This window comes from Haemaphysalis longicornis, unplaced genomic scaffold, assembly GCF_048455015.1.
Source record: "Haemaphysalis longicornis isolate Haplotype H1 unplaced genomic scaffold, Haemaphysalis longicornis Haplotype H1 scaffold_8, whole genome shotgun sequence".
In the NCBI taxonomy this organism is placed as follows: Eukaryota; Metazoa; Arthropoda; class Arachnida; order Ixodida; family Ixodidae; genus Haemaphysalis; species Haemaphysalis longicornis.
Window position 1 is genome coordinate 14943776 of NW_027526445.1, and position 19988 is coordinate 14963763.

Here is a 19988-nt window from a genome sequence, read left to right on the forward strand (position 1 = left end):
ACAAAACCGTAGTATTATATTCTTTTTCTTTACGATAATTCATTCTACTTCTTTGCAGGGGCTGTTATACGGCTTAACAATGGTTCCTTCACATCCTGTTAAACTTGTTTGGTGTTGCTCCTTTTTATAGGAGTAAGACGTGGTATCGCTACTGAAAAGTGGCATCCACCGTCTCATCCGTTGAGTTCTGTGTGGGCCAACGGCGGCATGGTGAATTTCACAAGGCGTGACAATAGTGACGGGATTCTTCGAGTACTGCAAACAAGGCACACGTTTTCTGCTTAAGAAATTTTTTGTCGGCTTCAGTATATAAAGTAGCCGCCCTTTCTGTCAGGACAATTTGGCGGCTTCAGACAGTCAATAGCGAGACGCTTGGTGATCTCTTCCACGTGGGCTACACGCTTAATCTTGCCGAGATATTGCAGCACGTCCCAAAATTTGCGGCAAAGACTCCTTCCACTGGTGCCTCTGGAAGAAGTTTGCTGCTCCCTTGAAAAAGTGTTTCATCGTGAGGAAACATGGCCACTTGAAACAGCAAGAAAACCATCACTCGCAGAGGTAGCTTGATGCATTAATTCAAGACCCTTGCCATGCAGCAATTTGCGTTGGGCTTGCGCTGTGATGTTTAGGGCTGGCACAATGTGAGCTGCTTCGAATATAAATAAATTGTGGCAGCGTACTCGTACATGATGTCTATAGAAAAGAACATTATCTGTAACACTTCAGCAGGACAAGAATTTTCACTTGGCATACCGCCACCATTGATCTCGACACGGGCAGTGCCTCGTCCGTTACGCGTGATGAGGTGCCTTATGGTTGTACGAATATCGTGGCGACACCACGCTGTCAAATATTTTCGCAAGTGAGTGGCAAGCTTCCCACTCAAAATCGGGTAGTCACGGCCAGTGTCAATGAGTGCTGCCGCATTGTGGTCATCTGTAAAGACAAGAAGATTGCGTGACGGGATACGTGCGTATGGAATGTTTGCTGGTGTCTGTGTGCGATCGTCATTCCGTTTGTAGATGGTCTGCGTTATTTTCGTTGAAGGCCGCACCTCCTCCATGTGAGGCTGTACTTAGGTTTCATTGCGAGGCTGGGGTGAATGGCTCTTTCTGCGAGAAAATCTAATAGGCGAAGGAGGGCGACGTGGCCACGGCAAAGGGGATCCAGGATGTGTGACCTGGAGCGGCGGTGGCACTCGCTGATCAAAATATTACCCAATTTCTCCTGGCTGTTGACCATAATGTGGGCATAGATCACTCTGGCGTAATCTCTGAAGATCAAGCTTATCGATTGATTGATTGATTATGGGGTTTAACGCGCCGACGCAACGCAGGCGATGAGGCGCGCCGTAGTGGAGGGCTCCGGATTAATTTTGACCACCTGGGGATCTTTAACGTGCGCCAAAATCTCGTACACACGGGCGTTTTTGCTTTTCGCCTCCATCAGAAAAGCGGCCGCCGCGGCCGAGAATCGAACCCGCGACCTCGTGCTCAGCAGCGCAACCCCTTAGCCACTGGGCCACCGCGGCGGGTTCAAGCTTATCGACCGGCCCGCCAAAGTAGAACACCTTCGATTCACGAGACATTAGTTTTTATATAGGCGATGCTACAGTGTACGGAGCTCAGTAATGTACACCAATTCAATGATCCCTGTCGGTACTCGGGACGAGTTTCCACAAGTTCTGGTGACCAACGAGTGCGGCTGCGGAGACGGCGCGACGTGCCCCCCGGAAGGCTATTTGGGTACTACGTTGACGGGGACGCCGTGTACATGCTTCCGTTGCACTGGCTTCCGGACAGCCTGATGATGATGTTTGGAGTTTAATGGCGCAAGGCCGACTAAGGGCAAAGAGCGCCAAACAATAGTGATTACATGAAAGTAGCATGGAAGTAAAAGTAGAACATTCCAGTAAAAATAAACAAAGTAAAACACAACGTAATGAAGATGACTGGTGTAAAGGGCCAGGTTGTCAACATGCTTGAGATGAAATGAGATGTAAAACTTTTACTTCGGTAAGAAACTCGAAAACGCGTTTGATTGAAAACATGGCTTCGTCTCCTAAGAAGTATGACGGGTGTGGTGGAATATGTCGCGTGTGTAGTTGTGGGAAGTATTTGCGTCGTGTTGTGTCAAGTGCCTTACATTGTATAAGGACGTGAATCACGGACAGGGCCTCTCCGCACCTTCTGCACAGAGGTCTTGGAGACCCCGTGAGAAGGTGCGAGTGCGTTGCATGAGTGTGCCCTATCCGTAATCTAGCCAAGGCGACTTCAGTGTATCTATTACGTGTGTCGGTGGCGTATGGTCTTAAGTGTGGTTTTATTACGTGTAACTTGTTGTCTGTTTGTTCACTCCAGTGGGTTTGCCATGTTTTGCGAAGTTGTATGATGTGTGGTTTCACGTCGGTGTAGGGTAATGTGATTATGTCTACTGGATTCAAGAGTGTAGCAGCAGCAGCCATTCGGTCCGCGGCTTCGTTCCCGGCTATACCACAGTGGCCAGGGACCCAGCAAAGAACCAGTTCAAATTTGCGTACATACACCGACATGATACCCTTGACGATCAGATTGACAACATGGTTTTTCGAAGGCATTGTTGACGAAAGTGCCCGCACAACACTGAGGGAATCTGTATAGATAATGGATTGTGGGATGTGGTTTTGAAGTATATAATTGACAACAAGAAGTACACCATAAGCCTCTGCCGTAAAGATACTAGTGTGACTATTCAGAGTTTTGGTGACACTAAGGCCGGGCCCATGCGCCACGCAGGACACAGAGGTGGAAGTCTTAGAGGCATCCGTATAAAATTCAGAGCACTTATCTCTTCTGCTGCAAATGCAAGAAATGCTGCAGAATTGCATATGTGGGAGCTCGGTTTTTATCTATATGTGTGAAAGATGTGTCGCATGAGACAGGGCGGAGATACCACGGTGCTATGAAATCCGTTACAGAACTTTGGACTGTATCTAAAAATTAGACAGCAAGCTCTGACGCTTCCTCTCTAACTCTGTAAGAGAAGGGCGCAGAGAACGATGGTCGATTTAAAAGGAGTTCAGTCATGGACGTATCATTAAAAACTGATTTAAAAGGATGGTGAGGCATGGATGAAAATTTAAAAGCATAAAGGAGGTCTGTATATGTTCGCTGACTTTGTAGGTTCCATTTGTTACACTCCACATATAGGCTTTCGACCGGACTTGTGCGGAAGGCGCCACACGCCAGGCGGAACCCGAGATGGAGCACTGGGTCCAGCATTTTGAGGGATGTTTTACTTGCTGACCCATAAACAATGCTACCATAGTCCAATCGTGAACCTATCAAGCTGGTAAAAACACGTAAGAGAAGTTGTTTGTAAGCACCAAAAGAGAAGTGCGACAGAACCTTCAGCATATTCATTGTTTTTAAGCATTTATGTTTTAGTAGTTTTATGTGTCGGATGAATGTCAGCTTTTCGTCAAAGATTATGCCTAAAAGCTTGTGTTCCTTTTTGACAGGAATCAAGACGCCATTGAGTTGAATGTCAGGATCCGGCCGGATACCACGCCTCTTGGAAAACAAGACACAAGTGCACTTCCCTTGATTAAATTTAAAACCGTTGCTGTCTGCCCAACCAGCCAGCTTGTTAACACCAAGCTGGACTTGGTGCTCGCAGACAGACAGGTTACAAGACTTAAAGGATAATTGTACGTCGTCTGCATAAATTGAGCAGGAAATCGATGGTGGTAGCGCCTTCCGAAGACAAATTCATTTTTACAATAAATAAAGTTCAACTCAACACTCCACCTTGCGGCACGCCGTTTTCCTGCACATGAACCCTAGAAAGTGCAGTTCCAACTCGCACGCGAAACGTTCCTTCAGACAGGTAACTGGCAAGCGTGTTCATCATGTGACCCGACATGCCAAAGGACTTCAAGTCGCTAAGGATGCCGTACCGCCAAGCAGTATCGTACGCCTTTTCAAGATCAAAGAAGACTGTCATACAGTACGGCCTGTGGAGGAAAGCATCTTTGATATAAGACTCTAATGCAACGAGTTGATCGTTGGTAGATCGCCCCGCCCTGAAGCCTGCCTGGCAGCTCTCAAGAAGACCATTGTACTCTAAGAAGTACACGAGTCTCCTGTTTATTATCTTCTCTAAGAGCTTACACAGGCAGCTTGTCAGGGCAATGGGGGGATAACTGGCAGGAAAGGAAGGGTCCTTCTCTTCCTTTAGGAAAGCCACTACTATGGCCTCCCTCCAAGAGCGTGGAAAGTGCCCCGAAAGAAATATTTTATTGTAGAGGTGAAGAAGTGTTTCAAGGGTGTCTGCATGTAAGTGTTGTATCATTGTGTATGAAATCCTGTCTGCACCTGGAGCTGAAGGTTTACAAGTACCGAGTGCGACCTTCAGCTCATGAAGTGAAAAGGGGGTGTTATAGGATGAGTTCGACTTATTGCAGTCTCGCAAGGACTTCTTCTCACATGATGCTTTGTGTTTAATGAAAGTGTTGGTGTAATGTGCTGAGCTGGACACGTGTTCGAAGTGTTGTGCAAGCGTGTTGGCCTGGTCTTCGAGTGTGTCCCCTGTTGTGCTAACCAGGGGCAGGCTCTGTGTCTGTTGTCCTTTTAGCTTTCGTATTCGTGTCCAGACTTTGTGACTGTCGGTGTATGAGTTGATGGAAGTGAGGAAGGTGCGCCAACTCTCCCTTTTCGCATCACGATGCACTCGCTTCCCAAAAGCCTTTGCCCGTTTCAAAGAAATCAGGTGATCTGACGTCGGGTATCGGCGAAGGACACCCCACGCCTTGTTCTGGGCCTCTCGCGCCCGCCTGCAGTCTTCGTTCCACCAGGGTCTCCTTGGGGTGTGGGACCCACTGGAGGCCTGGGGAATGGACTTTTCGGCGGCGTCGATGATGTGCGCCGTGACGAGTTGGGCGGCTTTCTCCAGGTGTAGGTGTTTTATGGACGTGTGGTGTAGTTTTCTGTGAATGTGCTCCAGTTTGCTTTTGATTCATTAAACCTGTAATGGGAAGATTGACTGCATCGGCCTTTACCTATGTACGTTAGGGAAGTGGGGAAATGGTCACTACCATATGGATCTGTGCCCACACCCCACTCAAGACATGGAAAGAGAACTGCGGAACCAATCGCCAAGTCATGATGCGAGTATGTATTGTGTCCTAAGTTATTGTATGTAGGCTGTTTTTTGTTGAAAAGGCATGCTCCGGAGGATGTAAGAAACTTCTCTATCAGGCGACCTCGGGCATCCGTTTTGGAGGAGCCCCAAAGAGAGTTGTGCGCATTAAGGTCGCCTGTTAGTATGTATGGTTCGGGCAGCTGGTCAACCAGTGCCTCGAAATCAGAGCTCAGAAGTGCAAAATCAGGAGGAATGTAAATGGAGCACACCGTTATCAACCTATTAAATATTATCGTGCGGATTGCTAAAGCCTCGAGGACAGTGTTCAGAGTGACTGGGTGGCAGGCTGAGGATTTCCGGGCAATTATGGCCACACCGCCAGAAGAGTGTGTGCAGCCATCCCTGTCCTTTGTGAACACCATGTACCTATTCTAGAAATTTGATTGTTTAGAATTGAGGTGGGTTTCCTGGAGACACATGATACTTGGCTGACTGGCATGCAGAATCTCATACACATCGTCAAGATTTTTAAAAAGGCCTCTGCAGTTCCATTGGATGATGTTTTCCGTTCCCATTATTTAAATTTAGGAATAACTGGAGTGTGTGTGTGTGTGTGTGTGTTTGTTCATGTGTCGTCTTTCGGGGCTGTTATTCTAGGATTTCTAGGCCTTTCTGGCGGCTTGGACATCGCAGGCCGCTCCTTGCGCTGCGTTGCAGGCAGGAACGGCGCGACATTCATCTCCTCGTCGGATGCCAGAAGGGTGCCCGGCGGACCAGGCCACTCGGACTTGGCTCCCTTTCGGGAGCCCTTCGTTTGAGCCGCCACCGCCGAGGGCGTCCGGGCCACCAAAGGTGGCACGGGAGGTGCGGTGGCGGTGGGAGCCGATGCGGGGCCCCCAGTGTCCATCCCGTCGGCACCCTCCAACGCACTGGAGGACGGGGAGGGAGAGGCGGGAGCGGCGGGAGCGGCACCAGTCCCCACAGAAGAGGTTGTCACCACAGCCGCTGCTGCCTCAGCAAGCGGCGTGGCAACGGATTGGGATGCGTGAGGCACCCCAGGGGGGCGGGGGATGGACCAGGTCAGACTCGCTGAACTGGGTCCCTGTGGACACCAGACGCCGCTCCGCCCCCCGGCGAGCCGCGTCGGCGTACCTCCCCAGGGGGAAAGAGGCGAACCTCTTCCGCGCCTCTGGGAAGGTGATGTTCTCTGTAACCTTGACATTAATGATCGCCTTCTCCTGCTTAAACTTCTCGCACGTTCGAGAGTAGGCAGCATGGGGTCCCTTGCAGTTGGCGCAGGTGAGGGTTGACGATGGACAATTATCAGATGGATGATCATGCTGAGCGCACTTTGCGCAGGTCAGACGACCACGGCAGGAGTTGGTTCCGTGCCCGAATCGCTGGCACTTAAAGCAGCGGCGCGGGTTCGGAGTGTAAGGAGGAATGGAGCATCGGATGAACCCTGGGTTGATATGCTCAGGAAGTAAGGAGCAGTTGAAGGTCAGGATAATATGTTTTGAGGGGATTATCTTATCATCTCTACGGATCGTGATGCGGCGCACGGCTGTCACACCCTGATCCTTTAGACCTTCAAGAATATCGGCATCTGTCTCGTTAAGAAGATCTGCCTCAGAGATCACACCCTGCGAGCTATTCAGGCTGCGGTGGGGTGTGACCCTGATGTCCAGATCGACCATTTTCGTCTGACCAAGAAGTGTGGTTGCCTGCTGGTGGTTTTTTACCTCGACGAGCACTTCGCCTGTGCGTTGTTTTTTTGCATTGTAGGTTTTCCCAATTATTCCATCAAGCTATTTTGTAATCAAAAATACTGATTGTGAAGCAAGACGGCGGGCTGTGTATAGAGATTCGATAACCAGAAAACGAGAGTATTTGTCTGGCTTTGGGAAGCTCATGGTTGGAAGTGGAGGGAAAGATACTTCGGTGCGGCCCCTTTTCAGGGACCGATTACGTTTGGAGGGGGGTTTTGAATTTTCCATACAGCATAGAAAAAAAGCAGGGGACGGGGGTACTTTCTTCTCAAACCTTACCCTGATAGCCTGAGAGGTCCCGGAGCTCCCTGCCTGGTAAAGAGACAGGGAGCCCATCCGCCGGAGCTTGACCTGGGCTCCGACGGCCACCGTTTGAGGCTTTTACCCTTCACCTTTAAACACATCACCACGGTAGGTTACAGTTTATGTTGGGGGCTCGGGGTCCGCGGTATCGCCAGTACCGTCACCAAGATTGCTCAAGGTGCCCCGTGCGGGGTTCCGAACAGCCTGCACAACCAATATTGAAGCTGAGGTTATTGCGCTGCGAACAGCTGTCAGATTCGTAAGATTTGCCAGACTCGCAGATTTATGATGATGGTTGGGTTTTTTATGGCGCAAGGCCGACTAAGCGCAAACAGCGCCCGAGAAAAGTTCTTTTAATGAAGTGAAGTGGTTACCACAAAAAGGTAGGTAAAAAAAACGTGTCAACCGAACATAGTAAAATCAGTGAAAGATAATGGTGATGGCTGGTGTATAGGGCCAGAATTGATTATGCGTGATAGGAACTCAGGTTTAAAAATTTAACGTCTGACAAACAGTCAAACACACGTTTCACAGAAACACTGGTATAGTCACCTAGAAACAGCGATGTATGTAGTGGGATATGTTGTCTGGAGAGTACCCTGAAGTGTTTGTGTTGTGTTGTGTGAAGTGCCTTGCATGTGATTACTATGTGCACTACGGATAGGGCCCCTCCGCACCTGCTGCACAGAGGTGTTGGAGATGCAGTGAGAAGGTGCGAGCGCGGTGCATGTGTGTGCGCTATCCGTAATCATGCCAAGGCGACTTCAGAATATCTATTGCGTGTGTCGGTGGTGTATTGTCCAAAGTGACGTTTTATTACGTGTAACTTGTTGTCCGTTTGTTCACTCCAGTGTGTTTGCCATGTTTTGCGAAGCTGTTGTCTGATGTGTTGTTTCACGTTGGTGTAGGGTAATGTGGTTATGTCTACTATATTCAAGAGTGTAGCAGCAGCAGCCATTCGGTCCGCTGCTTCGTTCCCGGGTATACCACAGTGGCCAGGGACCCAGCAAAGAACCAGTTCAAAATTTGCGCACATACACAGACATAATACCCTTGACGATCATATTGACAACGTGGTTTCTCGAAGGCATTGTTGCGACAGTGCCCCCACAACACTGATGGAATCTGTATAGATAATGGATCGTGGGATGTTGCTTTGAAGTATATGATTAACAACAAGAAGTACACCGTAAGCGTCTGCCGTAAAGATACTAGCATGACTATTCAGAGTTCTAGTGACCCTAAGGCCGGGCCCATGCGCCGCGCCGAACACAGAGGCGGCAGTTTTAGAAGCGTCCGTATAAAATTCAGAACACTCATACTTTCACTGGAAATACAAGAAATGCTGCAGAATTGCACATGTGGGAGCTCGGTTTTTATCTACATGTGTGAAAGATCTGTTGCATGACACAGGGCGGAGATGCCATGGTGCTATGAAATCTATTACAGAACTTTGGATGGTGTCTAAAAAGGAGACAGCAAGCTGTGACGCTTCCTCTCTAGGTTTGCAAGAGAAGGGCGCAGAGAACGATGGTCGATTTAAAAGGAGTTCAGTGATGAAGGTATCATGAAAAAATGATTTAAAAGGATGGTGAGACATGGATGAAATTTTAAAAGCATAAAGGAGGTCTGTGTATGCACGCTGACGTTGTAGGTTCCATTTGTTGCACTCTACAGACTGGATACTGCATACTACATAATGCACTCTACATAATGGATTTGTTGCACTCTACATACTCTACATACATACAGTCTTTTAACTGGACTATTTCGGAAGGCACCACACGCCGAGCGGAGCCCTAGATGAAGCACAGGGTCAAGCATTCTGAGGGATGTTTTAGTGGCTGACCCATAGACAATGCTACCATAGTCCAATCTTGAACCTATTAGGCTGGTAAAAACACGTAAAAGAAGTTGTTTGTCAGCACCAAAGGAAATGTGCGAGAGGACCTTCAGGATAGTCAGTGTTTTTAAGCATTTATGTTTTAGTTGTTTTATGTGTGGGATGAATGTGACCTTTTCGTCAAAAAATAATACCTAAGAACTTGTATTCCTTTTTTACAGGAATATTGACACCGTGGAGTTGAATGTCTGGATCCGGCCGAATGCCACGCCTCTTGGAAAACAAAACAAAAGTGCACTTTCCTGGATGAAATTTAAAACCGTTGCTATCTGCCCAGCCGGCAAGCTTGTTCACACCAAGCTGGACTTGCCACTCGCAGAGAGACACGTTTCACGATTTGAAAGAGAGTTGAACGTCGTCTATATAAACTGAACATGAAATCGATGGTGGTAACGCCTTCTGAAGAGAATTCATTTTTACAATAAACAAAGTGCAACTCAAAAGTCCACCTTGTGGCACGCCGTTTTCCTGCACATGAACCCTAGAATGTGCAGTTCCAATTCGCACGCGAAACGGTCTTTCAGACAGGTAACTGGCAAGCGTGTTCATCATGTTACCCGTCATGCCAAAGGATTTGAAATCGCTAAGGATGCCGTACCGCCAAGCAGTATCGTACGCCTTTTCAAGATCAAAAAAGACTGTCATACAGTACTGCTTGTGGGGGAAAGCATCTTTGATATAATACTGTAATGCAACGAGTTGATCGTTGGTAGATCGTCCCGGCCTGAAGCCTGCCTGGCAGCTCTCGAGAATAACATTGTACTCTAAGAAGTACACGAGTCTCCTGTTTATCATCTTCTCGAAGAGCATACACAGGCAGCTTGTCAGGGCAGTGGGACGATAACTTGCGGGAGAGGAAGGGTCCTTCCCTTCCTTTAGGACAGCCGCTACTATGGCCTCCCTCCAAGAGCGTCGAATGTGCCCCGAAAGCCATATTTTATTGTATAGGTGTAAGAGTGTTTGAAGAGTGTGTGGGTGTAGGGGTTGTATCATGGTGTATGTAATCTTATCTGCGCCTGGAGCTGAAAGTTTGCACGAGCTCAGGGCAGCCCTCAACTCATAGAGAGTTAATTCAGAGTTGTAAGAAGTTTTTGATCTGTGTTTGTCTTTTAAAGCCTTTTTTTCTGCAAATGTGTTGTGTTTCACGAAAGTATTCGTGTAGTGTGCTGAACTGGACACGTGTTCGAAGTGTTGTGCAAGCGTGTTAGCCTGGTCTTCAAGTGTGTCCCCTGTTGTGCTAACCAGGGGCAGGCTGTGTGTGTGTTGTCCTTTGAGCTTGGGTATACGTGTCAAGACTTTGTGAGTGTCAGTGTATGAATTAATGGATGTCAAGAAGGTGTGCCAACTCTCTCGTTTCGCCTCACGGCCCACAGGTTTTCCAAACGCCTTGGCCTGTTTGAACAAAATGAGGTTACCCGACGTGGGGTACCGACGAAGGACACCCCACACCTTGTTCTGGGCCTCTCGCGCCCGCCTACAGTCCTCATTCCTCCACGGCCTCCGCTGGTTGCCAGGGGCACCAGAGGTGTGGGGAATGGACTTTTCGCCGCCGTCCAGGATGTGCGCCGTGAGGAGTTGGGTAGCTTCTTCATTGAGTAGGTGTTCTATGGATGTGCCGTGTAGTTTGGATGTCTCTGTAAGTGTGTTCCACTTAGCTCGTGCTTCATTAAACCTATTATTGGAAGATGGACTGCTCGGGCCTTTACCTATATACGTTAATGAAGCGGGGAAGTGGTCACTGCCATATGGGACCGTGTCCACACCCCACTCAAGACATGGAAAGGGAATTGCAGAACCAATAGCCAGGTCGAGATGTGAGTATGTGTTGTGACCTATGTTATGGTATGTAGGCTGTTTATTGTTGAAAAGGATGCTCCTGAAGATGTAAGGAATTTCTCTATCAGGCGACCTCGGGCATCCGATATGGAGGAGCCCCAAATCGGGTTGTGTGCATTAAGGTCGCCTGTTAGAATGTACGGTTCGGGCAGCTGGTCGACCAGCGCCTCGAAGACAGAGTTCGAAAGTGCATAATCAGGAGGAATGTAAATGGAGCATACCGTTATCAACCTATTACAAATAATTGTGCGGACGGCTACATCCTCAAGGACGCTGTTCATGGTAACAGGGTGGCATGCTAAAGATTTGCGGGCGATTATGGCCACAATGCCAGAAGAGTGTGTGCAGCCATACCAGTCTTTCCTGTATACCAGGTAACTATTCAAGAAATTTGTGTGTTTGGAATTCAGATGTGTTTCTTGGACACACATTAAACTTGGCTGGTTGGCATGCAGAATCTCATGCACGTCGTCAAGATTATTCAGAAGGCCTCTGCAGTTCCATTGAACTATGTTTTCTCTTCGCATTATGATGTGTTAGAGCTACTGGAGTGTGAATATTTATGTAGGGTCTTTCGGGGCTTGGACTCTTGGGAGGGGCTTTCTGGCCTTCTCTACAGACCTGGACGTCGCAGCCCGTTCCTTCCGCTGCGATGAAAGCCGGAAGGGCTCGACGTCCATGTCGTCCTCTGATGGCAAGGGGGTGCTCAGCGGACTGGGCCCCCTTGAAGTGGTACCCTTTCGGGTGGTCTTTGCCTGCGCTGCCAGTGCCGAAGGCGTGGGAAGCACCACAGATGGCACAGGCAGTGAGTTGGGGGAGGGGGTCGCTGCGACTGCCTCCTTCCCCATCTCGTCCGGGCCCTCGCGTGTGCTTCGGGCCGGTGGAGAGGGGGAAACGGTGGATGCAGCAGCATCCCCACCGGACGTGGATGCCACCACAGCCGCTGCTGGCTCAGCGAGCGGTGCGGAGGCGGGTTGGGCTGCAAGAGGCAACCCAGGGGGGGTGGGGGCGGGACCAAGTCCGACTCTCGGTACTGGGTCCCCGCCGAAACAAGACGCCGCTCCGCCGCCCGGCGAGCTGCGTCGGCGTACCTCCCCAGGGGCTAAGAGGCGAACCTCTTTCGCGCATCGGGGAAGGTGATGTTTTCGGTTATCTTAAGGTTAATGACTTTTTTCTCGAGATGAATCTTTTCACACGCGCGAGAGTATGCTGCGTGTGGACCCTGGCAATTAGGGCAGGAGAAGTTGGTTGCAGTGCAGTTGTCGGAGAGATGATCGTGCTGGACGCATTTGGCACATGTTGTTCTGCCTCGACAGGATTGGTACCATGCCCGAACCTCTGGCACTTGAAACAGCGCCTTGGGTTCTGGATGTACGGCCGTACAGAACAACGGATGAAACCTGCGTTGACATGCTCGGGCAGTGTGCAGCGGTCGAAAGTCAGGATCAGATGTTTGGTGGCTATTTCTTTGTTCTCTCTCCTAATGACGAGGCGACTTACTGCTGTCACGCCTTGGTCTTTTAGGCCTTTGAGTAGATCAGACTCTGTTTCGGTTAGGAGATCTGCCTCGGAGATAACACCTAGAAAACTGTTGAGGCTGCGGTGGGGTATGACCCTGATCTCCAGATCTGCCATGCGGGTTTGTTTCAGAGGGATTGTGGATTGCTGATGAGTTTTAACTTCAACTAGCACTTTACTAGTTCTGAGCTTTTTGGCGTCATATGTTTTGCCGATGATACCTTCAAGGTAGTTAGAAACAAGAAATACAGATTGAGAGGAAACCGGCTTCGATTTGTCCACAGATTCAATGATCAAAAAACGAGTGTAGTTATCTGGCTTTGGGAGCGAGATAGAAGGCAAAGAAGGAAAAAATACTTCGGTGCGGCCCCTTTTAAGGGGCCGATAACGGTTGGGGGGGGGGGGGGTTTGAAGATACCATATGGCATAGTACAAAAGCAGGGAGACGAGGGTACTTTCTTCTTTGACATTACCCTGGTAGTCAAAGAGGTCCCGGAGCTCCCTGCCTGGTGAACAGAAAGGTAGCCCATCGCCGGAGCTTGACCTGGACTCCGACGGCCACTGTTCGTGGTTTCTAACCCTCCAACTATAAGCACATCGCCACGGTTAGATCCAGCTTATGTTTGGGGTCTCGGGGTCCGCGGTATCGCCAGTACCATCACCAAGATTGCTCAAGGTGCCCCGTGCGGGGCACTCGCAGGTTTACAGTTCTTCAGATTCGTCAGATGCGCATTTCTCATTTATAGATCACAAATAATATTTCAGAGAGATCTAAGATAGGCGCTTTAGATGTGACGTCACGATGTCATATTGGCACGAAGTGTGGTGGCAGCCAGCTAACAGGTGTTGGGGGTCACTTCTTGCTGCCAGAATCAGCTCAATGAGTGTAATTTGACGCTAAAACTCGTCAACGGTCACTGGCGAATTCCAAAGCAGCCCAGCGAAAACATTGCTCCTAAAACCTTTCATTTGGATGCAAACCTTGCTTTTACCAGTTGCACCGAGAAAAGTGGCTAATGCGTTGAAGCGCATTGGATATTCGTGGAGATAGTGACTGTTTTGTTCAGCCCTTGGGCGCTGCTCTTCAACAGACCTTCAGCACTATGGCGTCAAGCGTGGTTGATGAAATATTGATGGAGACCCTCCTTGCAAGTGTCTCATGCTGTAACGGCTGCCTCATGGTTAAGAAAGCAGACAAAATGTGTACATTAGGAAGAAAAGTGGAAGTTCTGGCGGCGCTGGTGGGCCGCTCAACCGTTATGGGAAGCCATTGATCGCATTGCTAGATCCAGTATTCGATGTCGTACAAGGCATTCCCATGAAACTAGGCAGGTGTACGGGACGCGATGGGCCAGCATATGATGTGTTACGCGAAGGCTGGCGTTTGCTGCGACTGCGATTTCATATAAACTGTATTCGTCGCCTAACTTTTCGTAGGTTCCAATGTAAATTCCCTGAACTCCGGTGCGTGCTCTTGGAGGCTCGGGCTGGTGCGTCCACCAGGGTGTGTGAAGAATGCTCGCCCGCCCGGTTTCGGTGTCTTGGTGGGCCTACGGGTCTGTGAGGGGGTACATAGTGTGATTAAGATGTACTTGGATCGTACACCAGAAAATGTCACGAATGGCTTAGAAAGAAGTCTAAAGAGCAGGTTCATCAGCTGCAACCCTGAATATGACCCCCACAGAAGTAAATTGTATTGGGAGCGGGCGTCTATGTTTGGGGTAAAGTAATTGCGGAGGAGGTTGTTAGAAAGGGAATGATGTTGCCTGAGGCTAGGATTTGGTGTGCGATGGAGGCGCAAGAGAGATATAGGATGTGAGAGAAGCGGTGCCACTCGATTAGTTGCTGTGTAGTGTTGTGAACTCCCACAGTTGTAAGGTGCGTGGTGGCAGTGTACGAAGAGAGAAGCAACGCGTGAAAGTGGGCTTTGCACATTACGCCGCTGGATTGTGCATGCTGGGTCTATGCTAGCGCATGAAAGAGACGTGGTAGGTTAAGGACAGGTGCGGAAGCTTTGGAAAAATCAAATACAGTCGGTATATCCAACGTCGTGCTGGTGATTTGGTAGACGGCAGATGATGTACAGTTAGGCCTGGATATACCGAAGTTGACAAAATATCGCAATTTTTGTTACTTCCAGGTTTTTGTTACATGCTGGTTTTTAGTTAATATCCGCATGAATGCAGCAGAAAATAAACCAAAATGCTAGAAATCCGTGTTTGTGAGCTCACCCATCCAGGACCTATTTCACAGTAGAAAATGTCGTCATTTGAGTCGTCTGCTTTCGCACGAGCGTAGGCAGTTCACTGCGCTCCGAAAAGGCAAGGTCGCTTACCCCGTTATTCACAAGCGTACATTAATTATCACTTTTGCCTTTTGAAACTTTTTGGTTCCAGACACACTTAATGAACACAAGGTTAGCTGTAAAAGGCACCTTTTTGAGAACTTGAACCTCACGTCCACACTCAAAATTGTTCAGAGTGTGCTAGATGGGATACTGTACCGGATGGCCATGGCGTCTACATGCTTGTCTTGAAAAGAGAAAAGTTTTCGTTTTCTGGCAGTAGAACTCATCGCAGACGAACAAACATCTCAGATACCACTGCAGACTGCGACTACATGCCGACAACCAGGCTTAGCACCTGGCTGGGACCATCCTGTGTCGAACCAACACTGCATTCAGACATTGGAAAGCACGGTAGTTCACGGTTAGGGCGTAGACAGTTAAGTGTAGCTACCCTTGCGTCAAGGTGTTACGCCCCACAAGCCAAAAGTCAAGTGGGCGCTACGTTAGCGGTCGAATAGCCTTAGCCTTTCATCATCATCATCATAACAAATTTTGTTTTCAGCGATTCTAGGCGTTCTTGTAGCTGCTGGCTCCTCAAAGTAGTGATAGCATTCGGTAAGCTATAGCGTTTCGACAGCCGATTTTTCAGTAAAAGATCAAAAAACAATGCCTGATCAGCTTAGCGAGCTTGTTACAACAAGGTTACCCGCCACAACGCTTTTGCTAGATAGAGGTGGCAAACATATGGGCTTCATCGGGAGTGGATATTCGGAATGGAAAAACTTTTACTCCGAGAATTCATTACTTAAGGGTTTGTTATCTCCAGGAATAACTGCAGAAGTTTGTTCAGTGGATTTTATTTGAATACGGGCTATGTGTGGGGGGTGAGTGGAAGTGATGTTGACGAATAGAATAGAGAGATGTGTGCAAAGAGGCAGATGTTGGCTGAGGGGTCAGGTTTCTGAGGTCGGGAGGATGAGTAGGGTTCATTTGGTGAGGGCAGTCGAAAGCGAGGTGTTGGCTGTGTTGTAGAGTAGCAATGAGATGTTCCTGAAAGGTTTCTCGATGTGTGCATCGCTGCCTTACGGAACCCAGAGATACATGTGGTCTATATAGAGAGTGTTACAGTGGTTAAAAATTGTGATGAGAGCTCTTGAAAGCGGATAAGTGCTTTGTTAAAACAAAAAAATGATTTTACCGTTTCATAGGTGTTCTGTGGGCTGGTATCAGCAAACGGAAGGCATTAGGGTGATCGGAAGTGGTGGATATAGGCAAAGTTGTTAGGGCGTAGGCCGAGTAAAATCATTGGCCGTAGTATAGCAGTACAGGAATTGTTGTTATTGAATGCTTTCTATAGATCTAATGAAAGAATGTCCTCATTGTCCCCTTTTGGGTGGTGGTGTAGGTTATCCTGTGTACCTGTATAAGAGAGCCATGAGTTTAAAGATACGGTCAGTATGCGACCATGTTTGGAAGTATATATTATGGGGCCGGGCTTCCCTCACTGAGAAGCCCGGAGCACGCGAAGCACGCTGACGTGCGCTCGGTAATTTCTGCCCTTAGTATTTGCTCTTTTTTTTGCGAGTCCCTCACACGGCACAAGCGCACGCGCAAGTCTTGACGACGCCTACCGCTCTTTACTTAAGGCACTCCTAAGTGCGCTAGCCATTTTCTTCGTATTGTTTTCTCTTCGCGACCGCCGTATTGATAAGCTTCAACAGGTCTGAACCTAAACGATCCGAAATGTTTGTGAAAAATCTCAAAAGGCATTGTTACACTTCAATATTTTTTCCTCTAATGAACGCTATGCCACATTTTTAAATAAATTCTACCATCATCGAGCCGAACCTGCGGGCTCGACGACCGGTGCAATACCAAGATGGAAAAAGATATGAATGTATACATAAATTGGGTGCCCTTTGAGGTTGACAGGTACTTTAGGTCTTAAATTTAGAGCCTTTATAATTTGTTGAAATTCCTTTTACTCCTCAGCACTACTATGCTGCTATGCTGGAGCATCAGTTTCATTGCACAACTTTGCAAAGCCCACTTTGCTTGAAATTGTACCCAGGGACACTTAAAGTTTTCTAACTATGCAAAACTGTTCAGCTCAGTTGTAATAATATATAATTTTGGAGTGGTCGCATATTCAACAGGTGAAGCAAACCTTTTATGGTAACTTATGTCAAGATGGCATCCACTCCGTGCTATGGGCTTAGCTATTTCACATGACTTTGTAAAAGTATATGCTGTCATGAAAAGTACTAGTGTTCATGAATGTTTCGGAAAAAAGGGACAGTTTTTATATTTTGTGCCTAGTGGTCAAGAGAAGAAAAATTATATTCTGGAGCGTCATACACCGATATTTCACAAATTGTGGAGCAAACAAACCTATTATAATGCAAGCGCGCTACCATAAAGAAACCGTGTGCTGTGGTCGGGATTGTTCGTGAGGATTATTAACCGGCTGGGATGAGAAATGCACATGGCTTTTGTTGGTGTATCAAGTAAGATGTGAGTTTTATTTGTTATTGTTCCTATTTAAACTTATGGAAATATAATTTCATGAGATATCAAACAAACTACCTGCGCCCTTTCGATGTCGTTGTTTGAATTTCTCGCCATTCGTGCCTGTTTGGCTGGTCAGATTTGCAACGCAACTCTTGGAAAACAAAGCATATGTATATTCCCATTCATTATGTAAAATGCTTTATAATAAACCGGTTTTATTTACGGCTCAAGGCTCTCGGCCAATAATGTTTTTTTTATTTTATCTGCGATAACCGTTGTCTGTATATTTATTCTTATGTTGCCCAATGTGGTGCGTTTATGCCTCTCGTAGGCATAAATACAAAGTGCACAAAATATGTCTAACGCTTTCGTTTTGAAAGTTTAAATATTTATTGTTGGATACGTTGCTTTGGCAGTGGAAAATAACAATTCTGTGAATCAGACCGTATGTGCCAACCCAATCTAATCGTCGTGTTCGCCGCTAGTACATTGTCACCCGTGATCTACGCAATTACGTTTAAATGCCTAACTGGATGAGTGAGTTGAATTTTTTTAAACTTCGTATTGTTACAGCTGTGAATGACTGAACACTGCGTCCGGCCATGTGAACGTTCTTGTGAGCGCAATTCCTCTGCAAGAGTTCAGCGAGTACACAGCATGCCTACAGTTGTCACTGGTGGTTATCGCTTTTCTCTTGTGAGTATTGTGTATCTCAACAACAATACGAATAAAATATAACGCTTTATTAGTTTTGCCAGTATATCTATGAGAAAGCGTATACGCTGCACTTGGCTGCTTGCGTTGTGTGAAGCGTGCCTCCAAAAGACGGCGGCAACGTTACAGATGGGATTTAGCGACAAGCAGATAAACATTTGCGGTTTGTTTATTTAGTTTCCGCACATTCTGCTTCGTTGGCTCCCGCCTTCTCTCGAAGTTATTTGCCAACCAGCCCAAGTTCAAACTTTTCTCGTTCGATACATTATCCAGGAGTTTTGACAATGCTTCTATCCCTCATCCAAAATACGCCAAACCGATATGACAGAGCAAAGTATCATAACGCATAACGTATGCATCCATTACTGCAGCGACTGTGCAGGGTGCAATTAATTCGCGAAAGAGAATTAGTCACGCGCACATCTCCAAAATGTCGCAAAAGACCATAATGTTTCTCCTGGAATAGGAATCACACCTAAGGCACGTGCTGGTAGGACAGTGGCGAGCCATGTGCACATTTTGTCCGCATATGAAACAGCAGTGGTTCCTTGATAGCCAACGTCGCTTTCCGGCTGCTGATAAAACTGAACGGCAATATTCCGCTTTGTGACCCTGATAATTCCACAGTTGGGCATCAGTTTCCCTCCCAACGACAGGTTCATTGTACTCGAAGCACAGCCTGCTGACAAAGCCAAGGCGGACTTCAAGTCAGGAGAGGAGGTCTTCGGCTGCTGTCTGATTGAAGACGGCTTCGAGTCGGAGTTCGTAAAAAGCTCAAACCGGCTCCCTGCTCTCGACCTGAACTTTCAAGAATGGTATCATGTCCTTCCATTGCTCTCCTCGAGCAGCTCGCTCAGCGTTGTCGTCCTTGCCAGTCTCCTTCATGCGGTGACGGTATCGAACTGTCAGGGGTCGACGACCTCTTTCAGGTCATACGGAGATGGCGAATGGGTTTCGTAGAGCCCAGTTCCTGCCTTTAGCAGCCCAGTAACGATTCGGCGAGCAGCATACCGCTGATGGTGCAACTGGTCCATTGTAGAGCACTAGAGGCCAGTCTTCTCCCGGGTTTTACGGCACCAATGTTTCGATATCAGAGAAGACCCGACACAGCGAAATTCTCTTCCGATGTGCAACATGAGATCTGGAAAGCATTGTGAGCACCGAAAGAGGGCGACGTCTTGAGAACTTTATCCACAATCATGATTTGGACATTCCGAATGATGGTTCACCGACTTTTTTCCAGGGCGCAACTTGCAGCAGCTGCCTAGACCTCGCACTTATATATAGACGCCTTTTGTCTAAAGACGCGTGGTGGACTTTTCTTTATTCCTATGGAAGTGACTACGTGCCGAAATATGCACAGTTCACTTCGTACCAAAGTTCACCACGTACACGGGTACTACGTCATACTCACTGGCAGGTCTTTCGGTCTTCTGTTGAATTGTTATGTAATAGCGTGGCTTCGGTAACTTATTTTGGCCTGAGCATTTTCCAGGCAACCAGGGATGCATCACACAGTGCCGCATGCTCCTTTCTAGGTAATGGAGGGGACTCATTGTATCAAATGCTTCGCGCTGTTATACGCCATGCTGAAAGTAGGTACAGACAGCGAAAATCTGTCTCTGACGTAAGAGCGTCTCGTACAGCGCAGAAACGTGTGCAGCAATATCTAGAGAAGCTTTGCCGAGGGCGCTGGAGATCGCTCTGCTACAGATTCGACCCACGGAAGCCACTTTCTAGGATATAGCAGATCGTTCTCCAATTGCCGTCTACACCCACTCAGCACCATCCATTTCGAGCTGTGGCCTTATACCAGACCCACATGGACACAGATGATAAAGAAGACTTTGGCATTCTCGTGGCACGGGACACGGCTGCAGGCATCACTCCATTACATCGCTATGATCCTCCAACTGCGGATAGCCGCGTAGATCTGCATTTACGCTCTCCGAGCTCATTCTGACGCTCTCTGCTTCTGCTCGTTCTACAGCTCTGGGGCCTGATGTAATAACGTACCTTGCACTTT

General features: G+C 47.9%; 1 pseudogene; it reads left to right on the forward strand.

Annotated features, from left to right (window-relative positions):
• LOC144148200 (uncharacterized) overlaps positions 1–19230 on the forward strand; it is a 44826-nt pseudogene extending 25596 nt beyond the window's left edge.
• The last annotated feature ends 758 nt before the right edge of the window (positions 19231–19988 follow it).